The following is a 6,000-nucleotide window of genomic DNA, read 5'->3' on the forward strand; positions in this document are numbered from 1 at the left end:
CCTTAAACAACACTTCAGATATTCCAAAACTAAGTAAATGCCTTATTCTGAATTGGTAACTAAGGGTACTGTCAGAAGCAGTAGTGGTGGAATTTCTGGGATTTATCCAAAGCTTTAAAAAATATATACACATATATAGACAAATATATATTAAACATAGAGAACTACAAGCCTTTTTTACCTTACACATTTCACAACATCTTAACAGTAACCATTTCGCTACTCAAGACCAAAACTAAAAACATTCTATTTTCTCACTAGAAATTAATACCTACTATCCATAATTTTGACATAAACATTGTGCGACCTTTACTCGTTATCAAGTCTAATAACGAATGTTTTCTGTAAACTCCTGGCTCTTCCAATTTGGGGGTGTCTGCCCATCAGCCAAGGCTGGGGAAAGGAACTGAGGAGGTTCCTGGTTGATGTGACCCCATGTGAAGTGTCACCACCTCTAAAAGGATGCTCACAACCTCTAAAAGCATTCTCAAACTCAACCTGCCCCGGGATACACCATAAAGGGCAGGCTGGATTTCCATTTCCTAACAAAAGCTGTGTGGAAAGCGGTCACAGCTCTCTCCCTCCACCCTTTCCAGACCAGAGTTCCTTCCAGAAAATTCCAACACAGGAAAGTTACAGGTGTTCACGTCTCGGAAGGTATGTCGTCTCCAGCTGCCGTGGCGTCACACGCTCGAGTGTGCCCGGTGCCGCCTCCTGATGCTCCCGCTAGCGCAGCCCCTCCACCCGCGTATCCCACCCCGACGTGCATGGAAACTCCCGCTCCGACCCCAGGTCCCCCAGCGCACGGCACGCGACACCGCGTCCGCACGACCCCGCTGCGTCAACATGCGTGGTGCGCCCCCCTTGCGGCCGCTCCCACCGGGGCCCCCAGAGCCCACCCCGAGCACTGCGCAGCTTCTGCGTCGCCCCATCCATCCCGGCGCCCGGGGCGCAGCGCGCTCAAGGTCACTCGGGAGGCTGGGGCGCGAGGGGCGGCCCCGGGCGGGGGCGGGGCGGGGGGGGCGACCCGAGCCCGCAGCGCCCCGCCCCTCCCCCGCCCGGGAGGGGGGGTCCCGTCCCGCGCCACGCCCGGCCGATTATGCAACGCTCCTGCGCCCCGCCCCCGCCGCCCCCCGCCCGCCGGCGCCCAGGCCTGCGGAACAAAGCGCGCGGGGCCCGCGGCCGGGCGGGCCGGGCGGCCGCCATGTTGGCGGGGGCGGCGAACAAAGGCGCGCGGCCGGAGCCCGAGGCCCCCCACCCGAGGCCCGGCCGGCAGGGGGCGCTGTGCAGGCGCCGCCCGCGCCCGGACAATGCACCGCGGCCCGGCCGCCGCTCCCCGGGCTCCGCCGCCGCCCCGCAGCGCGCCCCGCCCGCGCCCCCCTCGCGGCCCTCGCTCTCCACCCTCCGACCCGCGGCACGCGGGCCTCACCTGCCGGCCGCCGAGGCCGCCGTCCGCAGCCCGCGGGCCCCGCCGTCCCGCGCCGCACTCCCGCCCCGGCCCGACCGAGCCAGACGGCGCCGCCCCGCCCCCGCTCCGCTCCGCTCCGCGGCCGCCGCCGCCCGCCCCCGGCCGCACGGCGCACGCGCACTGCGCTCGCCGACTGCGCCGGCCGCGCCGCCCGGCCCCGGCCCAACGGGCCGCACTGCGCAGGCGCCGCAGACGGCGGGCGGGGTCTGGCGGCAGGGCGGAGCCTAGAGGGCCTCGGGGCGCGGCCTGGAGCCCCGAGCGGATCAGGGGCAGTTCACCTGCAGGCGGGGCGGGGCCCGGCGCTGCAGCGGTACACGGCCTGGGAGCCGGGCTAGGCGGGAGGCGGGACTGGGCCTGGTGCGACTCACCAGGCCGCGAGGCGGGGAAGAGGCGGGACGGAGCGCGACAGGGCCTGGCGGCTGGGTGGAGCCCGGCGGGCGGCGGGCGGGGCCTGGGGCTGCTCACCTGGCGGCGGGTAGGGCGGGCCGGACGACGCTGGACCTGGCCCGGCGGCCGGGCGGGGAATGGCGCCACTCACCCGGCGGTCGGGCGGATGCGAAGGGACGGCGCGGGACGGGGCCTGGGGGCCGGGAGGGGCCCAGCGACCGGGCAGGGCTGGGAACTGCTCACCTGGCGGCGGGGCTGGTGCGGCTCTCACGGGCCTAGTGGGCGATGGGGTCTGGCGCCGCTCACCTGGCAGCTGGGCGGGCGGGACCGAGCAGGGCGGGCCCGACGCCGCTCTCTCCCGGTGGCGGCGTGGGCGGCCGGGGCGGGGCCGGGCGGGGCTCTCACCTGGTGGCGCCGGGGGCAGCTGGGCGGGGCCCCGGGGCGGGCGCGCGGGGCCGGCCCCCAGGTGTGCGCCGGGAAGGGGCGGTGTTCGGGGCGTCGAGCCCCGGGAGCCTGGGGCGCCAGGGCTCGCGCCGGAAGTCAGGCATCCTGGGAAGTTTCGTTTTCGTTCAGTGGGAGGACTTTCGCGGATGGACCTGCCCTCCTCATTCTTGGATCTAAGCAGTAAGTCGTCCTGCAGCGCGCCCGCCGCCCGGGTGGATGAGGCCGGGTACGGTGGTAGGGGCGTCCGCGGGCTGAGCCGTGGCTGCGTTGACACTGGCCACACGCCGGGTAGGGCGCCAGCCCCAGCCCGGCCCGTTCCCGGTGCGCGGACCCGCGGCCGCACTGCGCCGCCGCCGGGCTTCGCCCACCCACCTGCCCTGCCGGGAGGGGGAGGGGCGCTCTGCGGACCGGGGTCCCGTTCGGACCAGAACCGGTTCTCGCCCACCCACCTTTTTCGCCGGGCGAGGGAGGGGCGCCCTGCGGACCCGGGTCCCGGTCCGACCAGACCCGGGCCTCGCCCACCCACCTCTGTCCCGCCGGGGATGGGGGGAGGAACCCGGGCCTTGTCCACCCACCTGTGACCTTGAGAACCCAGCCCTCGACACACACAAGAGAAGTAGCCTAGCTCTCCTCCGAAATTGGGAACCAGGCGTTCCCAAGGTCGCTCGAGAACTCGTTTGACTTGTTTTACCCAAGATGCCCTTTGAGTGTTTTGTTGTTTGTTTGCGGGAGCATGGGGAGAGGAAGGAAAAGAGAAACAGTTTTGACTCCTGATGAGATGAGTGCAGGAGCTGAATCCTGGGTCTGAACCCCAACCCCCACCCCCGCACTCCACCCTGGAGCTCTGTGCTCGCAGTCCTCCACTCTCCGGAGCTCTCCCCTCCCCCACCCCGGCCCCCCACTAGCGAGGTGTCTTCGAGCAGGGAGCAGGGCACAGAGGGGACTTGGTTCCTCGAGCGCAAACGGGCAGCCACCTCGTAGTAAACCGCCTCACGGACTGCTGTCAGGTCGGATGACAGGACTTTTGGAGAACACGCTAGGCTCTCACGTGCGGCCCAGCGAGCTGCTAGTTAGCAATGCCCTCTGGGATTTTACTGGCACCTTCTTCTTTCCTCTCAAATAAGACTGATATGTGCCTGCTCAAGCAATTAAAGCTCATCTCAGGTGACACACTTGGCGAGCACAGGGAGTTCACAGGCCAACTAGAGGGCCAGTTTAGACACAAATACGGAAGCGTGTCGCTGTGCTCACCAGTGGGGATGTGTTGAAGGGTTGATGCTTTCACTTGTGTTTCACGTGCACGGAGCACATCAGGAGCCCAGAGGAACGGGACGAGGCAGGTGCGGAAGAGTCCACTGGTTGGAACACTGCAGTGGCATCCCCTGGGTTTCTCCACCTTGCCACTATGGACATCTGAGGCTGAGTAATTCTTTTTTAAGGAGGATGTTTGGCAGCGTCCCTGGCCTCTACTGACCACATGCCCTGAGCACACACCTTCCCCAACATTTTGACAACCAGAAATGTCTCCAGGCAAAGCTAAATGTGTCAGCCCATCCCCTCCCTCCTGGAGAAGTCCTGGTTTAAATTTTGCCTCTAGCGATGGTCACTGGGAGACAATGCACAGGCCAGGGAGGTGAGCCACCCTATGTCTGCTAGGGTGGCACTTCCAAGGTACGCAACCACCATTCCTGCCAGAAGTATCTCACCCCCGCCCCTCAGAAGCCTTGCTCATTAGCATGCTGAATGTCAAAAATTACACCCATTTAAATCTGCCAAAAATATTGGGAGAAAATGAGAAAAGCTAGGGAATCAGGCCAGACACAGGAGACTGCAACCAAATCCATCACATGACCCTCGAACCTACACTACTTTAAAGGAAAGAAGCAACCAAAGAGATGAGGGGAACAGTTGGAGGATTTTACATATGGAATGTATTTCAGAGAGAGTATTATTGAATTATCCTTAATGTGTCAGGGTGACGATGTCTGTCACGAGAATGCCCTTGTCCTTAGGAGGTTTGTCTTGGATTATTTGAAAAATCAAGAGTCCTAGTGGCCACAACTTTCAGATGGTTCAGAAATATATGTGTTTTACAGAGAGATAAAGCAAATGTAACAAAAATGCTAACATTTTGTGATGAGTGTGTGTGGTTCATTGTCCAATTCAAACGAGTCTGGAAAACTGAAGTTTTTCAAAATAACAGGTTGGAAAAGTTGGGCGGAGCCCCATTTATCTCATGAATCTCTAGGGTGCTAAGTAAGCATCCCCTGCTGTCTTCCAGCTCATTGACCAAGCATTTCCAGAAACTTAAATATAGAGCTGGTTTCTGCAAGTTTCCCAACCACACTTGACTTCTGGAGATTGGGTCAGAAAAGCCTACATGTATTTTTCCTCCTGCGGAAACTTTATTTCTGGCAAGTATCAATTGGCATGTTAACCGTTCCAAACCTCTACGAGGCGTATGTCTCTTAATATTGAGTCCCTGGGCTCCCACTTGGGGAGAAGGGATATTCTGCCCCAGAGATGAGCACATCTGTGGTGTGAGAGTGGGGTGAGCTCAGACCCACAGCGAACCTTGATGTATTGGTGTACTTACCCCGCTGACATTGATGTGATCGTTGGAAACCAGTCTTCAGAAGCTTTTTCAGAGTAGTTACGTTTATCATAAAATAATCCAATTCTTGAACATGGCAAAAAGTATTCTAAACGCATCATGCGTGCTACACACAGGAATAATTCTCTATTCGTGTAACTAGGTGCATGAGTTTGACAGTCTGCTAGTTACCTTGTAGGTAAGGATGCTCTCTCACCATTGGCCACCTGGATCACCTCCTCCAATTGACCCAATGCCCTGCTACTCCCAGACTGTGGGGGCCGAGGCTGATGAACTGGGAACATTCAGGGTTCTTCCATGTCTAACACATCAGTCCTCAAGATCAGGGCTCCTGCTGGCCCTGCCACTCCCACCTGTGGCTACAGGTTTATGGCTAAACTAATTAGGCAGCCTTGTGTGAATCCTGATGAGATGGTGGCCTGGCCAGGACAGAGGCATCTGTTCTCCGATGGTCCTGATAAGGCACTGGGGCTAGATCTCTGACCAAAAGCCACGTTGATATACACTCTGCAGAGGTCTAGGGCTGTCATCCAGTGCGGAGGTGACCAGAGCCTGCAAACACGGTCAGCAGTGGGACCAGAAAGAAGGGACAGTACATCCGAGTCCACAAGAATATGCTCGGTGGAGGGAATCTCGCATTGCTCTAGGGAAATGTTTGCTGAAAGAGTGACCCCAAGAGAAACCTCAGGAGCACAGGTCAGCCGTCTGGTCAACTGTGCAGCTTCCTCCCCGGTTGGCTCCTGCCTCCCTCCAGGTCATTTTCTACACTGCAGGCAAAGAAATGCTTTCAGGTGTCTCCTCAGAAGCCTCCCATAACCACCTGCACAAGTGGGTGGTTCTCTGCTGTTCTCTTTTACACAGGTCCTTGTTCATTTCTCTCTGGAGCACCGATGCTCGTTTGTGCTTACGTACCGCACTGATTGGTTTACATGTGCATTGCCTGTTCCCCACCCTGTTATAAAGTCTAGATGGCAGGGACAAGAGCTGCTGTCCTCATCAATATACCTCCAACAGGGCAGGAAGGACCCGACAGCTATTTATTATGTGAAGGTATGACTTGTTCTGGGAATACTGGATCACGTGGATT

General features: G+C 59.8%; 1 protein-coding gene across 2 annotated transcripts in view; it reads right to left on the minus strand.

Annotated features, from left to right (window-relative positions):
- Positions 1–2,228, minus strand: part of SPIN1 (spindlin 1) — a 76,776-nt gene extending 74,548 nt beyond the window's left edge. The window contains exon 1 of one of the 2 annotated variants that reach the window (XM_047831505.1): positions 2,099–2,228. The gene's annotated coding sequence lies outside the window, so the exon portion shown is untranslated. Of the gene's footprint in view, positions 1–1,429; positions 1,478–2,098 lie in introns of those variants that run through there. The other variant, XM_047831506.1, reaches the window with a different exon arrangement.
- Positions 2,229–6,000: the final 3,772 nt, after the last annotated feature.

This window comes from Prionailurus viverrinus, chromosome D4, assembly GCF_022837055.1.
Source record: "Prionailurus viverrinus isolate Anna chromosome D4, UM_Priviv_1.0, whole genome shotgun sequence".
In the NCBI taxonomy this organism is placed as follows: domain Eukaryota; kingdom Metazoa; phylum Chordata; class Mammalia; order Carnivora; family Felidae; genus Prionailurus; species Prionailurus viverrinus.